The sequence below is a fragment of the Ailuropoda melanoleuca genome, chromosome X (assembly GCF_002007445.2).
Source record: "Ailuropoda melanoleuca isolate Jingjing chromosome X, ASM200744v2, whole genome shotgun sequence".
Taxonomy (NCBI): domain Eukaryota; kingdom Metazoa; phylum Chordata; class Mammalia; order Carnivora; family Ursidae; genus Ailuropoda; species Ailuropoda melanoleuca.
This window is the reverse complement of record NC_048238.1, coordinates 81486460-81504231: the sequence shown is the minus strand read 5'-3', so window position 1 is coordinate 81504231 and position 17772 is coordinate 81486460. Positions and strand designations below refer to the sequence as shown.

Genomic DNA, 17772 nt, shown 5'->3' with positions numbered 1-17772 from the left:
CAGCAGTCCCTCTTCAGCCATTTTTGGTGACATCACTCTCATTCATTTTTATTTCCTTGTTATCCACCTGGGAGAGACTAAACCGTGTCCTCCCCCGTTCAAATTCATAGGTTAAAGTCCTCACCGCCCCCACCCCACCGTACCTCAGAAAATGACTGCGTTTGGAGAAAAGGACTTCACAGAGGTAACTCAGTTAAAATGAAATGGGAACTAATCGAACATGACAGGTGTCTTCATTAAGAAGAAATGTGGACATAGACACATACAGAGGAAAGGCAACGTGAAGACACAGGGAGAAGATGTCCATCTACTAGTCCAGGAGAGAGGCCTGGTACAGATGCTTCTCTTCACAGCCCTCAGAAGAAACCAGTCTTGCCAACACCTTGCTCTCAGATTTTTGGCCTTCAGGACTATGGGAAAATAAATTTCTGTTGCTCAAGGTACATAAGTCTGTGATACCTAAATACGGCAGCACCAGCAAACCAATACACGATGTTCAATGTTTACTTCTTCCTATATATTTTGGATTTAATTTGCTATGTTCATAGTTTTCTGGCTTCTTAAAGTGGAAGTTTAGATTATCGATTTTACAGCTTTAAACTTTTAACAGAAGTATTTAAAATTACAGGTTTCCTCTTATGATTTGCATTATCAATATTTCATAAATATTTATAGGTTTTTCATTGCTGCTTTGGTCCCTGGGTTCTTTACAATTATGTTAATTCCTTTACAAAAATTTACAGATATTCCAGTTATTTCTCTGTCATTTTCTTCTAATTTAATTCTTTTGGGGTCATAGAACCAACTTCGTATGACTTGAATTACTTTAAATTTATTGATACTTGTTTTATTGCCCAGAATATGGTCTATCTTGGAAAATGTTCCATGGTGCACTTGAAAAGGATGTGTTTCTGGTGTTGTTGGGTGAAGTGATCTACAAACATCAGATCCTATTGGTCAATCCTGATGTTCTCTTAGTCGATCATGACGTTCAAGCCTTCTATATCCTGACTGATTTTCTGTCTACTTTGTTCTATAAATTATTGAGAAATAGATGTTGAAATCTCTGCTTCTTATTGGAGATTTGTCTATTTATCCTTTGAGTTCTACCAAATTTTGTTCAGTGTATTTTAGGCACAGTATTCATTTTACAAGTATCAGAAAGATACTAGTAATATTTTAACTTGAAATCTTTTCCTGCTAAATACAATGTCTGAATACAATTGGGGTCATTTAATTTTTTAATTAATTTTTTAAGAGAACCAACAGTTTATTATGTATGTATGTATTATTTTCCAACTTTATTGAGGTGTGATAGACATATCACATCATGTAAGTTTAAAGTATACAACGTAATGATTTGACATGTGTACTGCATAGGTTACCACAACAAGATTAGTTAAGACATCCATCACCTCACATGGTTACTTTTTTCGTGGTGAGAACCTTAATAATCTACTCTCTTAGCAACTTTCGAATATACAGTTGAGGATTGTTAACTATAGACACCACGATGTACCTTACATCCCCAGAACTTTTTCATCTTATTACTAGATGTTTGTATTCTTTGACCACTTTCCCCCATCTTTCCCCACCCCCTAACCCCTGCCCCTGGAAACCGCTAATCTGTTCTCCATTTCTATGAGTTCAGTTTTTTAAAATTGCACATATAAGTGAGATAATACAGTATGTATATGCGTGTGTGAAAGATATATATATACATACACATTTTCTTTATCCATTAATTCATTGATGGACACTTAGGTTGTTTCCATGTCTTGGCTGTTGTAAATACTGCTGCAGTGAACGCGGGGTGCAGAAGTTTCTTTGCAATAGCAATTTCGTTTCTTTTGAATATATACCCAGAAATGGGAGTGGATAGATCGTATGGTAGTTGTATCTTTAATTTTTTTGAGGCACTGCCATTCTATTTTCCATAATGGCTGTACCAATTTATATTCACACCAGAAGTGTGCAAAGGTTCTCCCCAGCACTTGTCATCTCTTGTCTTTTCGGTAAGAGCCATTTTAACTCTTTGTCCAGTTTTGGTATCAGGGTAATACTAGCTTTGTACAATTAAATGGAAAATGTTTCCAACTCTTATTTTCTGGAAGAGATCGTGTACATTTGGCATTCACTCTGTAAACATTTTGTAGAATTCTCTAATGAAACTCTTTAAGTCTAGAGATTTTTTGGTGAGGAAAGTTTGTAAATTAAAACTCCAATTTCTAAAAAAAAAAACAAAACCCTTCGATTTCTTTAATAGTTATAGGGCCATTTCAATAATCTATTTTATATTGTATGAGTTGTCAGACTGTGACTTTCAATGAATTGGTACATTTCATTTGTCAAATTTATGTTATATAAAGTTGTTTATAGTGTCTCCTTCTGATCCTTCTGATGTATTGATATCCCTTGTTTCATTCCTGATATTAGTAATTTGTGTTTTCTTTCTGTTTATGTCAGTGTTAGTAGAGGTTTGATTAACATTTGTAAGGTGTATCTTTTTCCATCCTTTTAATTTCAACCCATGTGTAGCATTTCATTTGAAGTGAGTTTCTTCAACAATTGCTGGAGAGGATGTGGAGAAAGGGGATCCCTCCTACATTGTTGGTGGGAATGCAAGTTGGTACAGCCACTCCTGGAAAACAGTGTGGAGGTCCCTTAAAAAGTTAAAAATTGAACTACCCTATGACCCAGCCATTGCACTACTGGGTGTTTACCCCAAAGATACAGACGTAGTAAAGAGAAGGGCCATATGCACCCCAATGTTCATAGCTGCATTGTCCACAATAGCCAAATCATGGAAGGAGCCGAGATGCCCTTCAACAGATGACTGGATTAAGAAGCTGTGGTCCATATATACAATGGAATATTACTCAGCTATCAGAAAGAACGAATTCTCAACATTTGCTGCAACATGGACGGCACTGGAGGAGATAATGCTAAGTGAAATAAGTCAAGCAGAGAAAGACAATTATCATATGATTTCTCTCATCTATGGAACATAAGAACTAGGATGATCGGTAGAGGAAGAAAGGGATAAAGAAAGAGGGAGGTAATCAGAAGGGGGAATGAAGCATGAGAGACTATGGACTCTGAGAGACAAACTGAGGGCTTCAGAGGGGAGGGGGGTGGGGGAATGGGATAGGCTGGTGATGGGTAGTAAGGAGGGCACGTATTGCATGGTGCACTGGGTTATACGCAACTAATGAATCATCGAACTTTACATCAAAAACCAGGGATGTACTGTATGGTGACTAACATAATAAAAAAACATTAAAAAAAAGTGAAGTGAGTTTCTTATATACACCGTAAAAGTTGGTTCTTTTTTTTTTTTTCATCCACTTTGCCAATCTCTGTCTTTTCATTCGTGTATTTAGTCTTTAGGTTTTATGTAAGTCTGGATATGATAGGATTTAAATGTACCATTTTATCTTTTTAAGATTTTATTTATTTATTAGAGAGAGAGAGTGCGCATGAGCAGGGGGGAGGGGCAGAGAGAGAGGGAGAAGCAGACTCCCTTCTGAGTTCAGGGTCTGATGCGGGACTCGATCCCAGAAGCCCAGGATCATGACTTGAGCCAAAAGCAGACACTTAACCATGAGCCACCCAGGCATCCCCTGCCATTTTATTTTTTGTTTTCTGGTTTTTTTCCTTCTGTTTTCATGGCTCTGTTTTCGTTGTCTTGCCTTCCTGTGGATTACCTCAACTTTTTTTTAGAATTCCATTTTGACATATCAGTTGTTTTTGTTTTATTTTTGTATAACTTTTCCAGTGGTTTCTGTAGGCATTCCATGTTATATCCAGAGCTGTCACAGTCTACTTGCTCTGTCATTTCCACAGCTTGAGTGATGTGTAGAAATCTCATCTTTCTTGTTGTCTCTTTACCTTCACTCTACTGGCATTGCCTTAAATAGTTCCCCTACATACATTTAAAACTACAGTGTTATAACACAGTGTTAGATATTTGAAATTGGTTTTAGAAGACACATTCAAAAAAAAATGATGAGATAGGGTCCTGCACTTTCCATTATGCCTTTCTGACTGCCTTTGATGAATGGATCCCAGGGTTGACCAAGTGAGAATTTTCATACCATTATAGCCAGTATCTGAGAAGTGGTAAAGATTTATTTCATGTGAGAAATCTAGTTACCTAACGAAGCTACCTGAAGCCGAGTGTGTTTAAAAAGTATGGAGGGAGATAACATTAAAATTGGTGTGAGGAGATCAAAAGTTAAAAACATATTTTGGAGGTACAGGTGAATACCAAAGATATATCAAGCAAGGCACTGTGAATTATCTTTTTCTTTCACTTAAAAATTTATGATGTTTGCAAAAGGAATAATGATCTATAACTAGAATTTTAAGTGCATAACTCACAACGAGAATTTACTAATAAATGTTTTCAACATGCAGCCCAGGATGTACAAAATGTTTACTTATTTGAATGCAAAACCCAAAGTATTGGAGCGTATTTATTTTATGTGGCTAGTTAAGGGCTTTGAGCACACTTATAACATGGCTGAGAGTGCACAGACAGGCACACACAACAGCAAACAAGGGTTGATGCATCACTTTCCTTCGCCAAGCTCAAATGCCAATATTTATTGGATTTTTTTCACAACTGTACCTATAACAAGCTGCAAGAGCACAAATATGTAAAAAGAGGGATCATTGGAAATATAGTTTTAAAAACACCTCCTGAAGGCTCTGTATGTTGGCTTCTTCCCCCCTTACTTTTCAGATTACCCAAGCAAATGGCCTCTTGTCAGTTCTTCCTAATGTTTGTTCTGCAGTAGAATGCTGTTGACCCCACTAAGACTTGGTTTCTGATACGCTATGCTCTTCTCACACTTTTCTGACCACTTTTTCTATGTCTCTTCCCAGAGTTCATCCTGTTTTTAAACATGAGTATTCCCCGGAGTTTCATTAAAGCCACAGTTTTCTCAAACGAGTGGCCTCCCTGAATTGTGATGCCTACTTTATTTCTTTTTAAGATTTTGTTTATTTATTTGACACAGAGAGAGAGAGAGCACAAGCAGGGGGAGCAGCAGGCAGAGGCAGAGGGAGAAGCAGGCTCCCTGCTGAGCAAGGAGCCCAATGCGGGACTCGATCCCAGGATGTGGAGATCATGACCTGAGCCCAAGGCAGTCGCTTCACTGACTGAGTCACCCAGGCGCCCCTGACGTCTACTTTAAAGATTTGACTAGCACATATATAATCAAAATTATTCAATTTCTTTTTTGAAACAGTTCAAAGCAATTCATTTCTTTTTTGAAATGGAGATCTGCATATCTAATTGATTATAGGACCCTTCCGCCCAAATAGTTGTCAGGAATTTCACTTATTCACCAATTACTTATTCAATATCTATGATGTCTTAAAGAATATACTAAGTGCTAGGGATAAAACAACTAATGAATTGGCTAAATTTCCTGACCTCATTGCACATGTAAGATAGAAGGCACTAGAAACAAGTACCCAGTCAAATTAAAGAAAGAATGATGTCTAAGCTGAGTCCCAGATAATAAGTAGGAGTTAGCTGAAGAGGCAGGAAAGCATGTTCCCAGTGGCTGGGGGTGGGGGGGGCGGGGGCAGGGGGTAGGGAGGGAGGGACAGTGTATAAAAAGATACAAAGATTCAGTGGCTGGAGAGAGTATAAGACTGAGGAAAGAGGAATCCTCCCCTTTTTTTCTGCCTCATTCCTTTTGCCCCGCGCCTTGGGTTGACAGATCTCATCCCATCTTCTTGTGTCCTCAAACTGGGATTTATACCATTAGCTCTTCTGAGTCCCAGACTTTTGGAATTGAACTAAATTATACCGCCAGCTGTCCTGGGTTTCCACCTTGCAGAGAGCAGATTATGGGACTTCTCAGCCTCCATAATCACTTAATCAAATGAACCAACTCTTCATAATAAAAACTATATATATATGCATGTATACATATACACATGTACATATATGTAGCATATATACACTATATACATACACACACTATATGTATAGTGTATATACACCATAATATACTATATACATGATACGTAGTGTATATACACACATATATATTCACTCTAACTAGTGAAAGTTAAGAATTCTGTCGTTAGCCCTGACTGTGATCCACTCTCGCGGCTTCTGCGGCCCTAGCCCCTTACCTCTCCCTTTTGTCTTCATCTGCTTTGCAGGTTTCTCTTAACCTGCCTGGACATTAAACATTCGTGTCGCCTAGGATTCTTTCCTTGCCTCGCTATTCATATATTATACTATATATACTACATATATAATATGTAGTATATATAGTATATATATGTAGTATCCACATATATGCATATATACACACTATATACGTATGTATATTCATAGTATATACGTATATTGTGTGTATATATACTTCATAGTATATACATACATGCATATATATGCACAATCATTTAATATATAATATACATAATAAACATATATATATACACACACGTGTATATGTGTGTGTGTGCATGTATCTTCCTGTTGGTCTGTTTCTCTGGAGAGCTCTAATACAATCATAATACGTGTTTTTCCCAAGCAAAAATGTAGAGTATATCAAGCACATTTGAAATGGGAAAGGGACAAAGCAAACCATTTGGTCCTGCTACCAAATACCTTGTCTTGCAATATCACACAACAAACCGCAGCTCTGTAAATGAGGTTCATTAACTCCTTTTTAGCTTTTTGCGGGGAGAAGCAGATCCCTTAGGCCCTGTTGTTGCCCTCACTCCCAACGCTCAGTTGGAAAATGTCAAGTCCTCAGGGGATCTTCCCTCAAGCACTGTGAAAGTTAAGAACTTTGTCCTTAGCCCTGATTGTGATTTAGTGAGCCCATCCCCCCTCTCGGCTTCTGCGGCTCTAGCCCCTACCTCTCTCTTTGGTCTTCATGTCCTTTGCGGGTTGCTCTTAACCTGCCTGGTCATTAAACCTTGGTGTCGCCTAGGATTCTTTCCTTGCCTTGCTATTCATTTTATTCATTTTATTCAACGCATGTCCCCGGGGTCATCTTATCCAGTCTCATTGTTTTCACTACCAGATATCGATGGACCTCAGAATGTCTACGTGGGTTCCAGACCTGAATCTTATATTCAGCCTAAATACGCTTCAAACACAGCTTGTCAAAAAGTGAGTTCATGACATCTCATCCCAAGTCTACGCGGTAAAAAAAGTAGCCCTCTTCCAATGTTCTTTAAGTTTACGGTGTTCACATTCACTTCCTTTCCCAAGTTAAGAGCCTAGAAGTGATTCACCTCTTTCTGTCCTCTTTGACACTCACCTTCTACATCTAATTCATCATCAAAGATTTCCAAATTTACCTTCAAAATGTATTTTGAATTTTTTTACTTCTGCTCATTTTATTGTAGACCAGGCTACCGTCATTTCCTAACTGGATGCCTTCAAAAACCTCTTTATTGCTTCCTCTGCAACCAATTTTAACACATACTTCAACTCATTGTCCTTCTTTAACTCATTGTCCGCACTGACACCAGAATTCTTTCTCTAAAGAGCAAGTTTGGTGATGTTATTCTCTTGTTTCCGGTGAGTTCCCATATGTCCAAACTCCATAATATATCACGTGATTCTTACAATGCGCCTCGGACTATTACTCAAGATTCATCACCTACCACTTGCTATTTTCCATTTTCTATTCTAGCAACAATGAACTGTTTAGAGTCTTTGATGCCACCCATGATTTTGTTTTACTTTAGGCCTTTGTCTGTTTTTGTGAGCGCTTGTGTTTAAAATGCTCTAATATTACTCTCTTTATTCAGACAGCTTCTCCTCAAAGAACAATTTCCCGATCCACAGGATATGTCTTCCTCCTCCGATCTTTCATATAATTTTGTGTATTCCTCCATCACTGCAGTTATTTAACATATTATATTAAAATCTGTATAAAGTGGCTTTCCCACTAGATGGAGAGCGGCCCAGGGCAAGGGACACGTCTTATTCGTCTTTGTGTGCTTAGCATTTCCATCAGTGTCTAATCTACAAGAAGTGCTAAAGAAAGATATATTAAAGCAATGGTTGCGTGAATGAAGGCATTTGAGGCCACTCATCTGGCTACGTGTCAGCTTTATAATCAAGCAAAAGAGCCTCGGTCCTTTTTATGGCCACAATAATGTAAGTCACTTCATACCAAGCTAGTCAGATGTTTACTATTTCCTGCCGAACTAGCTCACTTTGAAGGAAACTGTCTCACAGGGCAACCTCACTCTTAGCAAAGATCCATCTTATGACAAAATTACATCCTACACATTGTAAGCTACTAAATAAATCCTAGACTTGCATATTTTTTTTTTGCAAATACCATTACCACATTTTTATTAAGTTACCAGAACTCTCTCATATTTTGAAAGGCGTGTGAATTCTGGTCCACAGGGTTGCATGGGGACAAAGGAGTCGTGAATTAGAATATCTTAATCCTCTGTAGGTACTTAAAATCTTGCTGCATATGGTCCTCAAAATAACTGACTTCATAAGCCCATTAAAATCTAAAAATATTAAGTGAAATATTAACTGCTTGTGTTAGCAGTTTGGGCCACAATTCAGCTTCTAGAATCTTAGATCATGGAGCATACAGAATAGGATTTGGATAATGGAAAAGAATTACCTTAAACCTTGCTTCCTTCTCTTCCTCAAATTTTGAGGAGTAATTGACAAATGTAATTGTGTATACTCAAAGCGTATAATGTGATGGTTTGATATACATATACATTGTGGAGTAATTACCGAGATCAAGATAACACGACCTTCACCTCACAGAATTAACTCTTGTTCTGTGTATGAGAAGAACACCTTAAGATTTACCATTGGCAATTTTCAAGCACATCATACCTTATTATCAACTATAGTCGCCACGTTATACATTAGACCCTCAGAACACAGTCTACTTATAACTGAAGGTTTGTACCTTTTGACATGCATCCCTTCATTCCCTCCTCCCCTCAGCCCCTAGCAATGACCATTCTATTTTCTGTTTCCATGAAATCAGCTTCTTTTTCCTTTTTTTAAGATTCCATGTGTAATTGATACCATACAGTGTTTGTGTAGTATTTGTCTTTCTCTGTCTGACTGCTTCACTTATCATAATGCCATTCAGATTAGTCCATGTTATCACAAATGGCAGAATTTCCTTCTTTTTCCTTCTTTTCTCTTTTTTTAAAATTTAAATTCAATTAGCTAACATCATTAGCTTCAGATGTAGAGTTCAGTAATTCATCAGTTGCATGTAACACCCAGTGCTCATCACATCATGTGCCCTCCTTAATGCCTGTCACTCAGTTACCGCATTCCCCACTCACCTCCCCTCCAGCAACCCTCAGTTTGTTTCCTAGAGTTAAGAGTCTCTCAATTGCACTACTAGGTATTTACCCCAAAGATATAAATGTAGTGATCTGAAGGGACCCCTGCACCCCAATGTTTATAGCAGCAATGTTCACAATAACCAAACTGTGGAAAGAGCCCAGATGTCCATCTACAGATGAATGGATAAAGAAGATGTGGGATTTATATATATAATGGAATGTTACTCAGCCATCAAAAAGGATGAAATCTTACCATTTACATCGACATGGCTGGAACTGGAGGGTATTATGCTGGCAAAATATGTCAATCAGAGAAGGACAGTTATCATAGGGTTTCAGTCATACATGGAATATAAGAAAAGGCGCATAGGATCATAGGAGAAGGGAGGCAAACCTGAATGGGAAGAAATCAGAGAGGGAGATTTCCTTCTCTTTTATGGCTCGATCATATTCCATTGTAGGTATATGTACCATATATTCTTTATCCATTCATCAGTTGAAGGGCATTTAAGTTGTTTCCACCTCTTGATCATTGTGAATAATTCTGCAATGAACATCATAATACAGATATCTTTTTGAGATACTGATTTTATTTCCTTCAGCTATCTACCCACGAGTGAGATTGATGGATCCGATGGTAGCTCTATTTTTAATGTTTTGAGGATCTACTATAATATTTACCAAATTGGCTGTACCAATTTGCATTTCCACTGAGAGTTCACAAGGGTTTCCTTTTCTCCACATCCTCACCAACTTATCTTCTCAATAGCAACCACCCTAACAGGCATGAGGTGAAACAGTGGATTTGATTTGCATTTACTGATGATCAGTAATGCCTCATGAATGTATTGGACATTTGTGTATCTTCTTTGGAAAAGTATCTACTTAGGTCCTTTGCCTGTTAATTGGATTATTTGCCTTTTTGCTATTGAGTTGTATGAGTTCTTTATATATTTTGGATAGTAATCCCTTATCGGATATATGGTTTGCAAATATTTTTTCCCATGCTGTGCGTTGCCTTTTCAATTTATTGATTGCTTCCTTCCTTTTCTGTGCAGAAGCCCTTAACTTTGATATACTCTCACATGTTTGTTTTAGCTTTTGTTGTCTGTGCATTTTGTGTCTTATCCAAGAAATCATTGCCAAGACAAACATCAAGGAACAATTTCTCTATGTTTTCTTTTAGAAATTTTACAGTTTCAGGTCTTACATTTAAGTCTTGAATCCATTTAGAGTTATTTCCTGTAAGTGGTGTGAGATGGGGGTCCAGTTTCACCCGTTTGCCTGTGGATTTTCAGTTTTCCCAACACCCTTTATGAGGAGACTGTCCTTTCTCCATTGTGTGTTCTTGGTGCCCTTGTCAAAAATTAGTTGCAGGTATATGCATGGGTTATTTCCTAGGCTTTTTATTCTGTTCCACTAATTTATGTGCCTGTTCTTATGCCAGTACAATATTGCTTTAATTACTATAGTTTTGTAGAATAGTTTGGAATCAGGAAGCATGATGCCTCCAGCTTTGTTCTTCTTTCTCAAGATTGCTTTGGTTCTTGGACTTATTTGTGGTACCATACAAACTTTAGGATAATTTTTCTATTTCTAAGAAAAATGTCAATGTAATTTTGAAAGGGATCGTATTGAATCTGAAAGTCGTTTTGGGTAATATGGGTATGGTCACAATATTAATTCTTTCAGTCCATGAACAAAGAATATCTTCCATTTATTTGTGTCTTCTTCAAATTCTTTCATCAATATCTTATAGTTTTCAGTGTAGAGGTCTTTTACCCCTTTGGTTAAATTTATTTCTAAGTACTTATTGTTTTTGATGCTATTGTAAGTGTAAATCCTTTCTTAATTTCTTTCCAATAGTTTGTTAGCATATAGAAATATGACTCCTTTTTGCATGTTCGTTCTGTATCCTACCACTTCACTGAATTTATTTATTAGTCTAAAAATTTTTTTGGCAGGGTCTTCAGCTTTTTATATATATAAAATCACATTATTTGCAAACAGATAATTTTACTTCTTCCTTTCCAATATGTATTTTTTTCCTTTTTCTTGCCTAATTTTTGTGGCTAGGGCTTCTAGTATTTTGTCGAATAGAAGTGGCAGGAGTGGGCATCCCTGTTGTGTTCCTGATCTTAGAGGAAAGGCTTTTAACTTTTCACTATCAATTATAATGTTAGCAGCAGGCTTGTCATATATGGGTTTTAATAGTCAAGGTACAGTCTTTCTATACCTAATCTGTTGAAAGTTTTTATCATGACAGGGCGTTGAAGTTTGTCAAATGCATTTTCAGCATCTATTGAAATAATCGTGCAATTTTTATCCTTCATTTTATTAATGTGGTTTATTACATTTATTGATTTGCACATGTCGAAACATCTTGGCATCACAGAGATCAATCCCACTTGATCATGGTGCATGATCTTTTTCACGTGCTCTTGAATTAAGTTTGCCAGTATTTTGTTGAGGACTTTTGTATCTATGTTCATTAGGGATATTGGCCTATAATATTCTTTTCTTGCAGTGTCCTTGTCTGGTTTCAGTATCAGGATAATGCTGGCCTTGTGAAATGAGTTCAGAAGAGTTCCTTCTTTTTCCCTCTTTTTTTTTTTGAAGAGTTTGATAAGGATCAGTATTAATTCTTCTTTAAATATTTGGTAGAGTTTTACTAGCGAAGCCATCTAGTCCTGGGCTTTTATTTGTTGGGGGATTTTTGATTTGTGATTCAATTTTCTTGCTTGTTATTGGTCTGTTAAGAGTTTCTATTACTTCATGATTCAGTCTTGGGAAGTTGTATGTCTCTAGGAATTTATTGATTTCTTCTAAGTTATCTCATTTGTTGGCATGTAATTGTTCAAAGTAATGTCTTATAATTCTCTGTATTTCTGTGGTATCAGTTGTAATATCTCCTCTTTCATTTATAATTGTGTTAAGTTGAGTCATCTCTTTTTTCTTAATCTAGTTAAAGATTTGTCAATTTTGTTTATCTTTTTAATAAACTATTTTTGTGGATCTTTCCTATTGCCTTTCTGGTTTTTATTTCATTTATTTCTGCTCTGTTCTTTATTATTTCCTTTCTTCTGCTAACTCTGGGCTTAGTTTGTTCTTTTTCTAGTTCCTTGAGGTATAAGTTTAGGTTGTTTATTTGGATCTTTCTGTTTTCTTAATGTAGACAATTATTGCTTTAAAATTCCCTCTTAGAACTATTTTGCTGCATCCCATAAGCTTTGGTATGTTGTTTCCAGTTTCATTTGTTTCATCATAGTTTTTATTTCACTTTTTGTTTTTTAACCCATTTGTTGTTCAGCATTATCATATGGTTTCACTCATTTATGGAACATAAGAAACAGGAAGATCGGTAGGAGAAGGAAGGGAAGAATGAAGGGGGGTAAACAGAAGGGGGAATGAACCATGAGAGACCATGGACTCTGGGAAACAAACTGAGGGCTTCAGAGGGGAGGGGGGTGGGGGAATGGGATAGGCCGCTATTGGGTATTAAGGAGGGCACGTATTGCATGGTGCACTGGGTGTTACACACAAGTAATGAATCATGGAACATTACATCAAAAACTAGGGATGTACTGTATGGTGACTAATATAACATAATAAAAAATTATTATTAAAAAAACAAAATGAAACAAAAACAAACAAACAAAAAAAAAGAAGTGTGTTGTTTAATTTCCACATTTGTGAATTTTCTGGCTTTCCTCCTGTTTCTGATTTTTTAGTTTCATATCACTGCAGCTATAAAAGATACTTGGTATGATTTCATTCTTAAATTTGTTAAGACTTGTTTTGTGACCTAATATATCATCTCTCCATGGGAATATTCTATGCATGTTTGAAAAAAAAATGTACATTTTGCTTCTGTTGGATGGAAAGTTCTGTATATATCTGTTAGGTCCATTTGGTCTACAGTGTCATTTGAGTCCATTATTTCTTTATTAATATTCTGTTGGGACGATCTACCCATTGTTGAAAGTGGAGTGTTGAAATCCCCTACTGTTACTTGCATTGCTATTTCTGCCTCCAGATTTGTTCATAATTGTTAAATATATTTATATGCTGTGATATTGAGTGTGTATATATTTATGACTTATATCCTCTTGATGAATGGACACTTTATCATTATATAATGACCTTCTTTGTCTCTTGTTACAACTTTTGACTTAACGTCTACTTTGTTTCATATAAGGATTATGACCTCTGCTTTCTTTTGTTTCCCATTTACATGGACTATGTTCTTCCATCCCCTCCCTCTCAGCCCTAGAAGGTCCTAAAACTTAAGTGAGTCTCTTGTAGGCAGTAAATAGATGGGTCATGTTGGGGTTATTTTTTTTTAACTGTTCAAGCCACTTTATGTCTTTCAACAGGAGAACTTAAATTATTAGCATCTAGAGTAATTTTTGATTGGTAATCACCATTTTGATAATTCCTTTCTGATTGTTTTGTAGTTCCTTTGTTCTTTTTTCCCTCTCTTGCTGTCTTTCTGAAATAATGATTTCTTTGTAATGGTATGTTTGAATTCTTTTCTCTTTATCATTTGTGCCTCTATTATAGGTTTTTGCTTGGTGATTACCATGAGGCTTTCATAATACAGCTTATAGTTATAACAGTCTATTTTAAATTGATAACAACTTAACTTCAATTGCGTAAAGGTGTTCTACACATTTATTTGTTCCCCACATTCTATGTCGTTTATGTTATATTTTGCATCTTTTAATGTTGTGTGTCATTCATAAAGTATTGTATCTATAGCTATGTTTAACAATTTTGTCCTTTAATCTATATGCTAGAGTTAAAAGTGAAAACAATGGAGGCACCTGGGTAGCTCAGTCAGTTAAACATCTTCCTTCAGTTCAGGTCATGGTCCTCCGGGAGTCCTGGGAGTCCTGGGATCGAGCCCTGCCCTGCATTGGGCTCCCTGATCAGTGGGGAGTCTGCTACTCCCTCTGCCCCTCCCCTGCTGGTGCGCTCGAGCTCTCTTTCTCTCTCTCTCTCAAATAAATAATCTTTTTAAAAAGTGAAAACAATGTCATGAATTGGTTTTACTGGTTTATGCTACATTATTCTGGAAAAGATTGGCCATTTTAAACCATGAAGCAAAGATTTTCTAAAGTTTATATTCTGTAAAAAAAAAAAGTCAGAGCAATCTGTTTTATTGACAAGTGATTAGAACTGTGCAAAGGAAAGATGTTGTAGGAAAATAAGATATTGATCAGAAAAGTGGCATAAATCTCAGAGGAAAGTCACAGACATGGGGCAGATTGTATTTGCCAAAGATATCAGCAGCTATATCTCCCTTTAAGTCCTTTTGTCTGTTTGGAAGGCTTTAGGATAGAAAGTGCTACCTTAAGTCTCTTGGAGAAATTTTTAAAAAAATGTTTCATAGTAATCTTTACCAGGAGATATTTTCTTGTAGCACCTTGAACTTGATCTTTGCTTTGAAGCCTTATGATGGTTATTTTATATGTCAACTTGACTGGGCCACACGGTGTCCAGATATTTGGTTGAACAGTGTTCTGAGTGCTTCTGTGAGGGTGTTTTTAGATGAGATTATCACTTAAATCAACAGACTGAATAAAGCTCATGTGGGTGGGCTTCATCCAATCAGTCAAGGCCTTATAGATCAAAGGCTGACCCTCCCCTGATTAAGAGGGAACTCCTCCTGTCTGATTGGCTTTGAACTGGGAAATCAGTTTTTATCCTGATTTCAGACTTAAACTCAAACATCAGCCCTTCCTGGGATTCAAGCCTACTGGCCTTCAGACTGGAACTGTACCATCAGCTCTCCTGGTTTTCTAGCTTGTTGACTACAGACATTGAAACTTATCAGCCTCCACAACCATGTGAGCCAATTCCTTATCACTAGTATACATATATACGTATATGTGTACATATACACACATACATACATACATATGTATGCATAAATATATATATTCATATATATCGTATATGTGTAGATAGATAGAGAGACATCCCACTAGTTCTGTTTCTCTGGAGAACCCTGACTAATACAAGCCCTTTCTTTCTTTAATAACCTTCTGTTAGGAAAGCTGGTAGTCATAAATAGTCTTATTTTCAAAAACAGCAAGTTATTGATTCTTTATATTTCTTGTAAATTGTGCTTGAAACTTAATAAATAATTCCTTCTTTAGCTTACCTTTTTCTACACATACCTTATGATACTCAACTAACAAGAAAAATACAACTGACACTTTTGACATCCTACAAGGAAACACTCAGCAAGACCATCATTTAATAAGGTGCATCTTTTCTATTTTACACACAGTGATAAATGATAGTTTTGCTAAACTTTTTGCCACTACACATCAAGAATCTCATTTCCTCCAGCTTTTAACTACATTTTTCCCACAGTTTTTTAATCCCACATTGACAAACTCCTTGAGGCCCCATCAGGCTCACACCAGTAGTCTCAAGAACATTCCAGTTTCTATCTAACATGGCCACACAACCACCACCACATGTTTTGTGTTTTGGGGGGTTTTGTTTGTTTGTTTGTTTTGGCATGGCAATATCCTCTTTCCAGGTGCCTGGAAACTGTACCTTTTCGTGATTTCGTGGGTCAGAAGTTTGAACAGGAAATGGCGGGAAAGACTTGATCTGTTTCACAGGATCAGGGACTTCATATGGAAAGACTCAAAGACTTGGGGGACTCAATAGTAGGGGGGAAGAAAAATCAGCTATGAATGTCTTTACTTACATGACTTACACCTAAACTGGGTTGATTTGAAGACTGGATCTATTGGCCAGACTGCTACAGGTGATCTCCCCATATGGCCTACCTCTTTGATAGACCAACAGCTTCAGGATGGTAAGACTTCTCAGATGGTGACTCAGGGTTTTGGGTGTTGCTCAAAGAGAACCAGCCAGAAGCCTTACGGTTTTGTTTGACACAGTCTGAGAAACTGCACCGTGCATTTCTTCTATATCCTACTTGTAATAGGTATAAAACTAAGGTCAACCCAGATTCAAGGCAAAGGGACATAGACTTTCTCTCTTGGTAGAAGGAGTATAAAAAAAAATGCTGGCCTGTTTTGATGTCACTGCTCAAAACTAGAAGACAAGGAAGCCCATAATTTGAGAAAAATGTATCATGAGGAATGTTTGTGCTCTGAACATGGGGATGGAGAGGGCTTCAAGCAGTCAAAATTTATAATCTTTCATTTATGTATAGGGGAAGAAAAATGTTTGTAAATCAGAGGAAATAGTATAGAGTTAGGCAATGTTTCTTGGCTACATATTAGAAAGACCTGGAGAGCAACCCAGACCAACTAGATTCTCGGTGAGGGAGAGGGGATAGGGGTGGAAGCATGTAGGCACCAGTAGTTTAAAAAGTTTCCCAGGGGATTCCACTGTAAAGCCAATGTTGGAGTCCACTGACTGAGCTGATTCTGATGTTATCAGGAATATTGATGACCTTCATTTTAATTGACTTTTAACAGCCCAGGTTAACTCACCTCTAATAGCTCCCTAAGAGAACCCACTAGTGACTATGGGCTAGTAATTGCATGTATTGAAGAGAGCCTGAGAAAAGTCAACTCTTACTGGAGTTGTTAGATAATGAGCCTGAGTTCTAAGCTTTGTACCACTCCCCAAAGAATCTGATTCCAAGAAAAGCACAACTGAAAGATATAAAGAAGCGGGGCTCCTGGGTGGCTCCGTCGGTGAAGCGTCTGCCTTCGGCTCGGGTCATGATCCTAGGGTCTTGGGATCGAGCCTCACATTGGGCTCCCTGCTCAGCAGGGAGCCTGCTTCCCCCTCTCCCTCTGCCCCCCACTCATACTCTCGCGTGCGCTCTCTCTCTGTCAAATAAATAAATAAAATCTTAACAAAAAAGAAAGATATAAAGAAGCACACTAGGAGACAAAAAAGTGTAGAAAGTACCAGGGTTGTATTAAGCTATAATTGGTAATAATCAAGTGTTGGGAGAAATTTTTACATTTCTTAAAATTTGCTCGATAAGATAATCTACTTTCCTATTGGATTTTCGTTTTCAGTGTGCTAGGGCAGTTATGGTCCCTTTACGTGTCAGTGTTAGATAGGCATGTGTTTGTTTCTCCAGTTTGGTTTTGAGCTATTTGAGGATAGGAAGCACGTTTTATTAACCACTGCAGCCTAAGTACCCGGAAAATCGAAAGGCTCAATAACGTTTTTTAAGCTAAATCACTGGACTGAGAAACCAAGAATCCTGTTAAGACAAAGGGAAGGGGGCAATTTTCTTAGTAAGTAAAATGCTTAAGTGGGAAAACAGGAAGTTGAGTGTAGAAAGTATATAGGAAAACAACAGAGTGATTAGAAATGGCATGTACCACCCTAAACCGTTTCCTTAAAAGGCCACTGCTACATCTTAAGGTTTTGAATAATCTAGCAACAGAAGCAATGAGGACGATAATGAAATGATATGAAGCT

The 17772-nt window shown here is 37.2% G+C and overlaps 1 pseudogene; it reads left to right on the top strand.

Annotated features, from left to right (window-relative positions):
* The first annotated feature begins 220 nt into the window (after nt 1–220).
* The window catches only part of LOC109489116, a 108016-nt pseudogene continuing 90464 nt past the window's right edge, over nt 221–17772 (top strand).